Source organism: Bos javanicus, chromosome 17 (assembly GCF_032452875.1).
Source record: "Bos javanicus breed banteng chromosome 17, ARS-OSU_banteng_1.0, whole genome shotgun sequence".
Taxonomy (NCBI): Eukaryota; Metazoa; Chordata; class Mammalia; order Artiodactyla; family Bovidae; genus Bos; species Bos javanicus.
In genome coordinates, this window is record NC_083884.1 from 4640640 (window position 1) to 4653322 (window position 12683).

The 12683-nt window shown below is 47.3% G+C and overlaps 1 protein-coding gene across 6 annotated transcripts in view; it reads right to left on the reverse strand.

Moving 5' to 3' along the window:
- Window positions 1-12683, reverse strand: part of TMEM131L (transmembrane 131 like) — a 173976-nt gene that overhangs the window by 59821 nt on the left and 101472 nt on the right. The window contains exon 1 of one of the 6 annotated variants that reach the window (XM_061383941.1): window positions 7777-7865. The exons of the other annotated variants lie outside the window; for them this stretch is intronic. The gene's annotated coding sequence lies outside the window, so the exon portion shown is untranslated. Of the gene's footprint in view, window positions 1-7776; window positions 7866-12683 lie in introns of those variants that run through there. 6 annotated transcript variants of the gene reach the window in all.

The following is a 12683-nucleotide window of genomic DNA, read 5'->3' on the forward strand; positions in this document are numbered from 1 at the left end:
AAAAGCAGTTCTTTTATTAAGTCATCAGTATTTTTTCCACGTAAATCTGAACAGGTCATGTTTATTTCTCAGGTACTTGCAAGCCTAAAAATTCTTGAACATGAAAACATGTCTTAGAAAACTATACCAACAGAGAATGTAACTGTCAAGAAAACAGCCCTGTTAAGATGCCTTTTGTATGGCATGTATTTCTAAGGTTTTGTGGAGAAGTAGTCTAAACCTAGGTAATGAGATAAAAGAGAAAAAAATTACCTCCCTCTACTTGCTTAAAAAACTGGTCTTTGTGTACCAGGCAGGGGCACAGGGTGATTCTGGGGGGCTGTGTGCAATCAAACAAGAAAGAAAATGATGGGCTGAAAGTTCTAAGTCATTTGAGATGATTTTCATTGACAAGAACAAACCATATCCTGACAAAAGTATAGGAGAGTCTATAATGCATTAACTCAGAATGAACAAGAGACTTGAAATTATGATGTTTCCATTAATGATCACACATGAAAACTTCTCATTTAAAGAATATAATGCATGAAATATAAAAGAATTACTTAGATTACCCAATTACTTAGTAGATTCCCTTTCACGGTTTTTCTCACACGTGCTGACTCTCTTTAAACACGTTTACTTGTGTGGTTGTGCCCGTCTCAGTGGCACCACGAAGGATCTTCATTTGCAGTGCATGAACGCTGGGTTGCAGCATGTGGGATCTAGCTCCCTGATCGGGGATCAAACCTGGGTGCCCTGCACTGAGGGCCCGGAGCTTTAGCCACTGGACGACCAGGGAAGTCCCCCTTTCACAATTCTGAATGCTAAACCCTAGAGGTCTTATCCAGGTAAATCTCTTCTGCCCACATGTGCCTTTGGAACACAGAGCCCACGTAAGTCATGTGACCGATCATTCCAGCCAGTGGCCCACCCACATGGTGCTACGTGAAACACATTCCATACAGGAAATGATTTTGTATAAAATGAGTACTTTCCTGGTCCCTTCTACACAGCGCTCACACTCTTTAACCGCAGTCCTAAGTTAGCGTCTCCTATGCAGCAGACAGGCTCAGCTGACTCACCAACAGGTGCTGAGGGTTAACTTACCCTGATATTAACCAGCCCTCACCACTACCACTAACCTGGTTTTCACATATGTAACCACTGAAACAGAATTTACTTATGTTGCCAGGCCCACTCACTAAAGTATCTGTAAAATCCTAAGAACTGGCTGAAATGAGTTTATTTATTTATTTTAAGGGAAAAGAGTTCAGCACACGTACATATTTTCCCTTACCCACATCGTTTTAGAAAAGGCAGTGCGGCCAAGTGACTTTGCAGTCAACACAGATTCAGGATGAAACCCCAGACATGAAACCTTGGGGATGTTCTCTACGAGCCTTTTCCAGGACTCAGCTTTCTCTTGCATAAAGCAGAGGTAATGGGCTCATGGACGTGTCAGCAGCGTTAAATGAGACACATGCCAATCACAGCACACCAAACAGACCCTCAAAGGGAGCATTTGCTTGTTTATTCACAATTAATGCATTCAATTAATGAAATCCCACAAGTAACTTAAATGCTTCTAGAAAGTATTTTCTCCACATCCAAGTTGTTAGAAGGGGGGACTTCCCTGGTGGTCCAGTGGTTAAGAACCCATCTTGCAACGCAGGGGACGCATGTTCGATCCCACAAGCCTCAGGGCATCTAAGCCTGTCAGCTGCAACCAAGACCCAGTGAAGCCAAATAAATGATTTTTTTTTTAAGTTGTGAGAAAAGAAACTCCTCTCCCCAAACCTTTGGTTTCCAAGAGAAGGGACTTTTTTTTCCCCTTAAACGCTCCAAATTCTTCTTGTCTTACCTCATAATTGGTTCAGAGCTCAAGAAAAGAGAGAGAAGTCATCCACTGTACTCCACCTCCCACTCCCCCAACCCCTGAAATGTGCCAGGAATCATGAAAGACTAAACGCAGTGTGGAGAGCAAGCTAACACTGACTACGAAGATGTCCAGTGGGACCAAGTGGCAGCGGCCTGCCCTGTGCAACGTTCCTGGCCTCTACAGCCGGCAGCTGGCTCGAGCTACCACAGCTGGGCTGGCAGCTGCAGGGCCTCAGTGGGCTTCCACCGCAGTGGGTCACGGCGGCTCAACCCGACGGCAAGCAGCTGTTTTATACAACTGGCTGATGCCGGGCCTTAAGCAAAGGCAAGGGAGCCCCGAAGGCCTGGCCCGTCCTTGAGCGGGGGCCCCGGCCCTGCACGAGTTCAGGAGCAACACCACACGGCTCTGACCCAAGTAGGCACGCACAGAGGGGGCTGTGAAAGAAAGGGCGTCTCCGTGGGAGACAGCATGGTGGTTCCTCAAAACAGTAAACGCGGAACCTCAGCATGGCCAGCGGATCCGCTCCTGGGTGCACGCCCGGAAGTGACGGCAGGCGCTCCAGCAGGTATTTCTACACCTAGACTCACAGCAGCATTATCCACAGTAGCCAGATGGAGACAGCCCAAAACCCACAGACAGCTGAAAGAATAAACACGGGATATACACAGAAGGGAGTATTATTCAGTCAACAGGGGAGGGAATTCTGACACCTGCTACCACATGGCTAACCCGTGAAGACACCTGTGCTAAATGAAAAAGGCCAGTCACAAATGGACAAACCTTTAAAACAACTCTTATTGGAGAAGGAAATGGTAACCCACTCCAGTGATCTTGCCTGGAGAATCCCAGGGACGGGGGAGCCTGGTGGGCTGCCGTCTATGGGGTCGCACAGAGTTGGACACGACTGAAGTGACTTAGCTTAGCTTAGATTATGTATATTTTATTACAATTTAAAATCCTTTTTTGGGGGTGCTGCACCACACGACATTAAGGATCACAGCTGCCTGACCAGGGATCGAACCTGTACCCCCATGCAATGGAGTGCAGAGTTCAACCACTGACCTCCAGGGAAATCCCGGAAGGACAAATGCTGTACGAGTCCACATATGCGGGAACACAGGACAGTCAAATTCGGGACAGAAAGTAGAATAAGGTTTACAAGGGACTAAGGAAGAATCGCTGCTTAACGGGGGCAGGGTTTCAGTCTGGGTGGACAAAGAAGTTCTGGGGCTGGATGGGGGTGGTAGCCACACAGCAACGTGAGTGTAATTCATGCCACTGAAGTGTATACTTAAAAACGGCTAAAATGGTAAGCAAATCGGGGGTTACCACAGGAAAGGGGGGGAGGGGGACAAAACAAAAAGGTATCCCAGAGTCAGGGCTCTCGTCAAGATAGAGAGAGCTTCCAGAACACGAAGGGAGCTGTGCTGAGTCCAACACCAGGCAGGCAGTATGGACAGGCTGCTCCAAATTCTGTTCCTTTTTATGCATTATCTTCAGGCCAGGAGTCAGAACTGTGAAAGGGTCTGTTTACTTTCATGCGGTTGGTCCGCAGACTCAAGAATTCCTCTCTAACTCACTGGCCCCACAGCTGACAACCGTCTAAATGCCAACTGCCACTTCCGATTTTCAAGATCCAAAGAGGTAGATTTATCCAGGGGTAGCAGCTCTTACAATACCTAAAGAAGCAATAAGGGTATTCTTATTAAAGAGACATGCTGTCATCTGGGCTTGGGGCAGAGAAGCAACGTAACAAAAGCACTGCATGCGTGAAGAAGGCAACCGCTAAGGGCTGTCCTTAGAACGGTCAGGCTCACTCCAGAAATCAGAGCGGTTAGAGAAACATTCTCGTTTTCCCATCAGGACAAGAGGAACTACAACAAAAAGAGGATGGCAGACTGATGAAGCAGGAGGAAGAGAGGGCTGCCCTCTGGAGAAAGGCTGACACCTTTGGGAATGACTAGACAAGGTAGAACAGAAAAGGAGATCACGCTGCCCGGCTCAGCGGGCAGCCAGGGACAGCCTGGAGTCAACTCAAGTGATGGAGCTGCATCTTTGCGCTTGCTTGAGCTTTAAAAAAACCACCAAAACTCTCCTACTCAAGGAAGACAAGCAAGATCTCAGAGGACTGGAACTGCTCCTTCAAAAGGCAACAGACTCAGTTCTAGGAGCTTTGGGGAAACACACTTCTAAAGCCGGGTACAGACCCGCAGTGAGACAACTGAGGACCCACGTGCATCTCTAAAGATGGAGACAGCTCTGCCGAGGACTACAGAAACCGGGAAGGCAGTGAGGCAGGGAGACGGCAGGAAGAGGCCTGTGCCCTGAGGGAACGCACTTCCAAAGTTTATGGAATCAGGGCTCAGTCTGACAGAAGGCAAAGCATCGAGGAGACCCATTCAAGGGAGCCAGGGAGAACCAGGCAGACTGACCCCAGCCCTGTATTCAACGTTGGTCTACTGGGAAGGCGTCGCCAACAGACGAGCACCCAGTGTGGGGAAGAGACACAAACTCAGCAGACCCAGAACCCAGCAACTGTACCTCTCATGCTTTGGGAGAACTCACAAGAAAATATCTAGAGGAACATCTCGAGGAAAAACTACCTCTAGACCAAACAAGAAGGAAAAGGTTGAAAGCGGGCAGTGGGGTTGCACCAATTACAGCACACAGCAGGAGCTTACAAGTGGGAGGGACAAGGCACCAGCAAAAGCAGCTGGTTAAACAGAAACTCATCCGAGCCTCGCTGACGGAAGAGGGGACAGGAATAAACCAGCACAGCCTGAGGGCAAAGGATGGCAGGCGCACAAGCCGGAGGAGGGGGCACAGGACTGGGGCCCAGGTGCTAACCCCCCACTGGGCCCCCAGCCCCCAGAATGTCAACCACAGTTCCCCGTCAGGAGTCTGCTGCAAACAAGCTCCACCCGAAACCAGCAGGATGAAAAGGAAACACCTTCCCACAGAGCAGATTCCAGGACTCTCTGTGAGAGGTGGGGAAACCACATCCCACATCAGGCACAGGTCTCAAAGTACTCCCCACCCGCCACTCCATCCCGAAACAGAGCAGGGGCTCCACTCTGCAGAGGAATGCCTGCAACACGGGCTCCCTGCAGCAGGGAGGGGACAGATGCACGGCCACTGCAAGCCTCTCGGAGTCGCTTCCCAAGAGAGGAGGTGGCAGGCGCAGGCGGCTCCACCTCCGATTCCCCTCTGGACAGGCAACCTCTGCCCGTGGAGCTTAGGTCCAGTGGTGAGGGCTCCACCTTTTAATGCAGGGGGTGCAGGTTCAATCCCTGGTCAGTTTTTTGCCTCATGGCCAAAAAACCAAAACATAAAAAAGACAGAAGCAATACTGTAACATATTCAATAAAGACTTTATATTTTTTTTTAAAGGGCACAGATCTTAGGCTCAGAACAACCGGCACACACTGAAACTGAAACCACAGGTGCTCTCTCTCGGCCTCCACCCCTCTCTCTGGCAAATGACGAAATACCGGGGCCAGCTCTGCTCAGAATGCATGCCCTGAGGGCTGGGGGGCACGCTTTCCAAGTTTGGTGGATGTAAGGTTGATAATGTAATACTCCTACGTGTCAGAATTCTAGATCAAGAGAGACTTGGTGTTGAACTATATGCCTCCTGAAGCCCTGGGAAAGCACGCACATCCTCGCAGGGAGGGGTGGGGGCCAGGCTGGGGCTGCTGGCTCCCCTGCTGCACACAGGCACGGAGCGCCTCCCTAAGACATAAGACAAAATAAGGAATGAGGGAGGACTTCAAATGCTCTGCATGTTAACTCACAGCACAACAAAGTCTGATATGGGAGTAGAGCCTCCAACTTTCATGTTGTATGAATCTCTGAATTTTAAATTTCTCCCTGAGAGTTTTCATAGTAGGAGAGAGTTGATACACAAAACTTTTTAAAGTGATAAATGCATTTCAGATAAGTTCTAAACTTTTTACATGTATTAATTTATTCAACAGCTACAGCACTCCTAAGAGGTAGCACTATTATCTGTATTATAAACAGACATAAAAAGATTAGGTAATCTGGCCAAGATTACTCAGAACCAAGACTTTAATCCAAGTGGGTTTTAGAATTCACTTTATTTATTACACTATACAGCTCTAGGATGGGGCATCTGTACAAGGCTGGAGTTGTTTTTTTAATTGGAATATCTTAATTCTGCTATTTGAGCCTCTTTCAAAGCTCTGGGGAGCTATATTGGATACTCAGAAAGAACCTGGGATGGGAACCACGAGGACATGCACTTCAGGCTCGGGGCACAGAGCGGCTTTGGAGCAGACCACTGATGGGTTACTATGGTGCGGCTGAGAGCTTCCCGGGGCAAACCCAACGGCGCGCCCCAGTAATCCCCCAAACGAGGGCTGGTAAACCGAAAGGAGAAGGAACAGGCTCGGAAAGGAAAGTGTATGGCCACAAGCAGTCAGCTCACCTCTGTGTCAGGGGTGGGGGGCAGGGGGGAGGCTTAACCACAGGTAAGTCCAATATGTCAAAGGTACAAAACCAAGGAGCCAATGGAATAAGGAAATTAAACAGGGATACTCCCGCCCCTCTGCCCCAGCCTGCCTTCCCCTCAAGGCGGAGGCGGTCACCTATGAGTGGGCCAGACAAGGAGCCTGTACTGCAGGCAGGGTGGCAGGCTGGGGACTATCGGAGGAGCTGGTTTCTTTCCTCCTCCTCTCTACACCCTGGGGAAGGGTGCTTGTCCTGGATTCAAACATCCCTTCCACAAGAGGAAATGTGGATGGCCGACAGGCACATGAACGGATCACTGCTAGTCATCAGGGGAAAGCAAATCAAAACCACATGAGGTATCACCTCACACTTGTCAGAACAGCTATCCTCAAAAAGACCACAAGTTACAAGTGCTGGTGAGGATGCGGAGAAGAGGGAACCCTTGTACACTCTAGGTGGGAATGTAAATTGGTGCAGCCACTCTGGAACACCAGGGCTTCCCTGGTGGTTCAGACAGTAAAAAAATCCACCTGCAGTGTTCGATCCCTGGGTTGGGAAGATCCCCTGAAGGAGGGCACGGGAAACCACTCCAGTATTCTAGCCTGGAGAATCTCCACGGACAAAAAAGCCTTGTAGGCCACAGTCCATGGGGTTGCAAAGCGTCAGACACAACTGAGTGACTATCACACACAGCGTGGAAAACAGTCTGGAGGTTTCTCAAAGAACGAAAAATAGAATTACCATACGATCCAGCAATTCCACACCTGGGTATACATCTAAAGGATACAAAAACACTCATTTAAAAAGATACATGCATCCCAATGTTCCTAGCAGCATTATTTACAACTGTCAAGATATGGAAGCAACGACAGATAAATGCATAAAAGTGGAATATACATATACAATGGAAGACTACTCAGCCATGGAAAAGAATGAGATTTTGCCACTTGCAACAACGTGGATAGACTTAGAGATTATTATGCTAAGTGGAGTAAGTCAGACAAATATGGTATGGCATCACGTACATGTAGAATCTAAAAACTACAACTAACTTGTGAATCAGACAAAAAAGCAGCAGACTCACAGACATAAAGATCAAACCAGTGGTTACCAGTGGGGAGACGGAAGGAGGGTGGGGTAAGACAGAGGCAGGAGACTGAGAGATATAAACCATTCTGTCACATAAACTAAGCCACAAGGATACACTGTACAACACAGCGAATACAGGCACTATTTTACAACTAGAAATGAAGTATAACCTTTAAAACTGTGAATCACTATATTTAGTGTACACTTGTAACTTACATAACACTACACATCAACCTTTCCTCAACTTTTAAAAAAGTCCCTTCCAATGGGCCACACCAAGGTCTACCCTTGGGGACAGGGAGTTAGCACCTCTGACTCAAAACTGTCAGCTGACACAGGAGAATGCGGCTTACCAGCAATATAAAGAAGGCATTTTAGTGTTCCAGCTTCTGATTCTTATCCACCAGTCAGAACTCAAGGGGAAAAGTGCTGTTTATTAGACATGTTCAAATCTTCTCTAACAAAAGCTTCTAGAATATTCGAACACAGTTAATGTTGGCAGGACAACAAAAAAGATTCATGAATCTCCCTGGTGACGCAGTGCTAAAGCGTCTGCCTGCCAACACAGGGACACAGGCTCAATCCCTGGTCCAGGAAGATCCTGCGTGCCTCAGGGCAGCTAAGCCTGCGTACCACAACTACCGAGCCAGTGCTCTGGAGTACACGCTCGGCAACAAGAGAAGCCAGCACCGTGAGCAGCCCACTGGCCGCCACCAAAGAGCAGCCTGCGCGCAGCAACGAAGACCCAGCACAGCCCAAAGGAAATTAGCTAACTAATAAAAAAAAAAGACTCCTTTCATAACTTTGTCAATAGCTGAAATTGCACCTTCTTGCTTTTTAAGGTGATTTATTCAGTCCTTTGGGAGGCCTGGCACACTGCAGTTCACGACTGAACAAAAACAATTCAATCCTCAAGCATTTATTTACTACAAGTTATCTGATGAGGCTGAGGCTCTGTGCCAGGTGATAAAAAAAAATTCTGATTAGAATATGATTGCTGCTCCTACGGTGCTTATAATCTTAGTGAAGGAAAACACACACCAAAAAAACCTTCCAGCATATTATTCTTGCTACGACTGGGGTCTCTCAAGTTTTTCAGTAAGGAGCTAATCAATTTTCCCAGGAGGCAAAAAAGGGACCAAGCAAATGCTGAGTTAATAGAGGGACCAGGAAACTGTTCCAGAACACTGTTGAGCTCTGCCGAGAGAACAGACACTTCAGAGCTGCAGGGGCTGATGGGTGGGGCGGGGGGGGGAAGAACGCCCCTGGCTGGGGGTCAGGGTTATTCCACACCCACACCTCTGGGTATCTTCCTGGGCTCCACCAGGATCCCTCCTGGCTGCTACTTGCCAATCCTCTATCTCTTCCGAACTCCCATCCCACTGAGTCATTTTCACTGGAGGCTCCAATGAAAAAAAAATTTTTTTTAATAAAGCAGTTTCTTTGCTTTAAAAGCTGTATTCTGAGATAGGTAGGTAATGCAATATATTTTCCTAACATACAGTAATAACTCTCCAGAGTTGGACAGCCTAATGTTATTATGTTAAAAAAAAAAAAGATAACTTTTATCAGGCAAATTAGTGTTATTAAAAACATTATGATTCTACCCAGACTGTTAGGAATTCTTAACTATCACACCCAGAAAAGCTGTGTATTTCATTTAACTAATTATGTAAGATCTCAGGAAAACACGGCAGCTACTGAGCCCTTTAACCTTTCCCTGTTTTTATTTTCCAGCTCCAGATCCTCGTTCAGACCTTTGCAACTGGTGAGTGAGAAACCCGCCCCTTTCCACTTCTCCGTCAAACTGTGGCTGGAGCCGTTCCTCGCCTCCTCCCAGCAGAGTTTACAGCTTCCCTTGCGCACGGCCACCCTCACTTGACAGGGATCAGCACCTCGGCGGCAGCAGCGAGGCACAGGACAGCACTTGGGGCGCCGCCCCCCACCCCCGCCCAGCCTGGCACCACGGCCCAGCCCACACCTGTCCCGCCGGGGGGGCAGGGGGCAGGCCCGGGGCCCGGCGGCGCGCCCAAGCCAGCCTGCGCCAGGCTTAAACGGGCAGGAACGCCAGGGCCGAGGTACATTAGATACCACCCAGAAGATCCAGAAATAATCTCCCCTTTACACAATCTAGTAACAGGATGCCGTGCCGTGAGGACGGCTCCCACCACACACACAGGAGAGCTCAGCAAGGAGGTGAGGACACGTGCCCCTTGCTCCCAGTGCTGAGGCGCTGGTGCCCAGCTCTAATGTTTCACTCCTCTGGTTTCCTGCGCTTTCTTAAAATTACGCTATAATTTATCATCATCACAATCTCCCTTTGAGAGAATTCAATACTATGATACCATCTTAGGACACACATATAAAGAAAAAGCACTTTTACTCGGTGGGCACTGTGTGTCATTGGTTTCCCTTGAAAGCCTCTCTGTTTCCCATACTGCCTTATAATTCCATCTTTGACAATAAATATTATTTTACAGTGATTCCAATAATAATTATTTAACTCTCTGAGACAACGTCATTGTTATAGGGGCCTTATATGCCAGATTCTAAGAGAATGCTAATTTTAAATTCTTTTTTGCTCAAATAAATCACTAAAAAGTTTCTCAAATCTCAATGGCTTGGATCCAAAACAACACTAAAGAAAAATGTTAAAAAAAATAGAACTTCTTGGGACTTTCCTGGTGGTCCAGTGGTTAAGGCTCTGTGCTTCGACTGCAGGCGGCAAGTGTAAGCCGTGGTCCGGGAACCAAGATCCCACACGCCGCATGGCACAGCCAAAAACCAAATGAATAAAAACAGAACTTCCTGCTTTTTCGTGAGCCTAACACAACTCTATTTACATATTACATCCCACTATATACTTTCTAGTTATAATCACAGAATGCAGTCTAGCTTATATTTTTTGCTTGCAGACATTTCTACATAGCATTATAACTGTAATTTGGAACAATGACTTAATATTGTACGATGCTGACACACTTAAATTTATCACACCCTTTCCCCACGTTTGAGCCTTTAAGCTGTTTCTACTGTTTTTGCCATTATATAAATGCTGCAAAAAAATTTTTATCCGCATTTATCTTTCCTGGAACATCAATTACGAAGTCAACAATATGAAAATCATTACCTGGGGAAAAATTTAAAGCAAACTCAGCCGGGACTGCCAATCCTAGCTGTGTCCTCAACCTCCACCAAGTAACCTAAACTCTAAGACCATTCTACAATTTCTAAAATAAGAATTTTAATACCACCTGCCCTGGTAGTAAATCTGTAGAAGGTCATCTGGTTGATGTGGTGAAAAGGTGAACTTACACAAATCTTAGATATTATGTCGAGGTGATGTGCTATTTGGGGCTCTTAACTCGGATGCCCACTGACTCATCTACCTATTAAAAACTCTGGGGGCTGCCCTCAATGTACTAACTGCTGAGCTGATGCTGAGATTATAAAAACGAAGAAGAGACAGGCCTGGGCCCAGAGAGCCTCGTGGTAGAGCAGGGGAAGGAGGCAGCCCAGGAACCTCAATGTTGAAGCAGGCTTGAACCACGTGTCGAGGGACCTGAGCAGACACTGGCCCGGGGATCTGACAAGGAAGGGGTGGCTGAACTGGGTCTCAAAGGATGGAAACAGAAGGATAACTGGAGTTAGAATGGGAAAAAAGCTTGTGAATGGGGAGACTGCTTGGAGAAAGGGATGACAAGGCCTGCAAGCAAGAGTGGTTTATGAGGCCAAAGCTGAGAAGAGCAGGGGTATCTCTGAGGATGGAGAAGACGCTGGACCTGGGGGATAAAGGGCCCCAGGTGCCAAGCCAGGATGCTTGTGCTGGGTCCTGCAAACAACGGGGACCCAGCGATGCAGTGACCAGGGAGAAGAGCTCTGTTTAAGGAGACATCACCAGCCCGTGTGGCGGGTGCACTGGAGGCAGGAAAGCCTGACCGCGGAATGATCCAGGTGCCAAACGCGGACAAGACTGCAACAAAGCGGAGCGACCTGGGAATCTCACTTAAACCCACTCACAGTGACACCTTGTCCACCAGGAATGCTCGCTCAATAAAGGTCAAAACAAATAACAGAGGAGGACCAAAGGAAAAGGCAACTAACTCCCTGTGTCGGCCGCCTGTCTTTCCCCAGAGCAGCTGCAATGTGCACCCTCCTGTCCCCTGAGCTCAGCCACTGCTAGAGAACTCCCGGCCAGCACCAATTTAGACAGAAGACCAATCACACAAACACTCTTGGCTTCAGCATTAGAGAGTGAGCCATTTAATCAAATTTGACTGAGCAGGAAAAATGCAAAAGTCAGATATGAATGGACACACACAAAAAGGGCCAGAATGAGCTCAATACTACAAGAAAAAATTAGACAACCTAACAATTTTTCATGGGCACCCTAGTTTATTCCACGGGATGAACACATTTTTTTTTGTTATTCCAGAAAATAAACAGATCTTAAACTCAGGATTCATATTAAGAGGGCAGAACCAATTATAATCTACATGACATTATACATATTCACACTATTTTCCCCCCATTCACAGAAATAAGATCATCAGTTCAGTTGCTCAGTTGTGTCCAAGTGTTTGCCACTCCATGGACTGCAGCATGCCAGGCCTCCCCGTCTATCACCAACTCCTGGAGCTTGATCAAACTCACGTCCCTCAATTCGGTGATGTCATCCAACCATCTCATCCTCTGTCATCCCCTTCTCCTCCTGCCTTCAATCTGTCCCAGCATCAGGATCTTTTCCAATGAGTCAGTTCTTCGCATCAGGTGGCCAAAGTATTGGAGTTTCAGCTTCAGCATCAGCCCTTCCAATGAATATTCAGGACTGATTTCCTTTAGGATGGACTGGCTGGATCTCCTTGCAGTCCAAGGGACTCTCAAGAGAGTCTTCTCCAACACCGCAGTTCAAAAGCATCAATTCTTTGGTGCTCAGCTTCCTTTATGGTCCAACTCTCACATCCATACATGACTACTGGAAAAATTATAGCTTTGACTAGACAGACCTTTGTTGGCAAAGTAATGTCTCTGCTTCTTAATATGCTGTCTAGGTTGGTCTAGCTTTTCTTCCAAAGAGCAAGCATCTTTTAATTTCATGGCTGCAGTCACCATCTGCAGTGATTTCGAAGTCCAAGAAAATAAAGTCAATCACTGTTTCCCCATCTATTTGCCGTGAAGTGATGGAACCAGACCACCTTACCTGCCTCCTGAGAAATCTGTACGCACCTCAAGAGGTAACAGTTAGAACTAGGCATGGAAC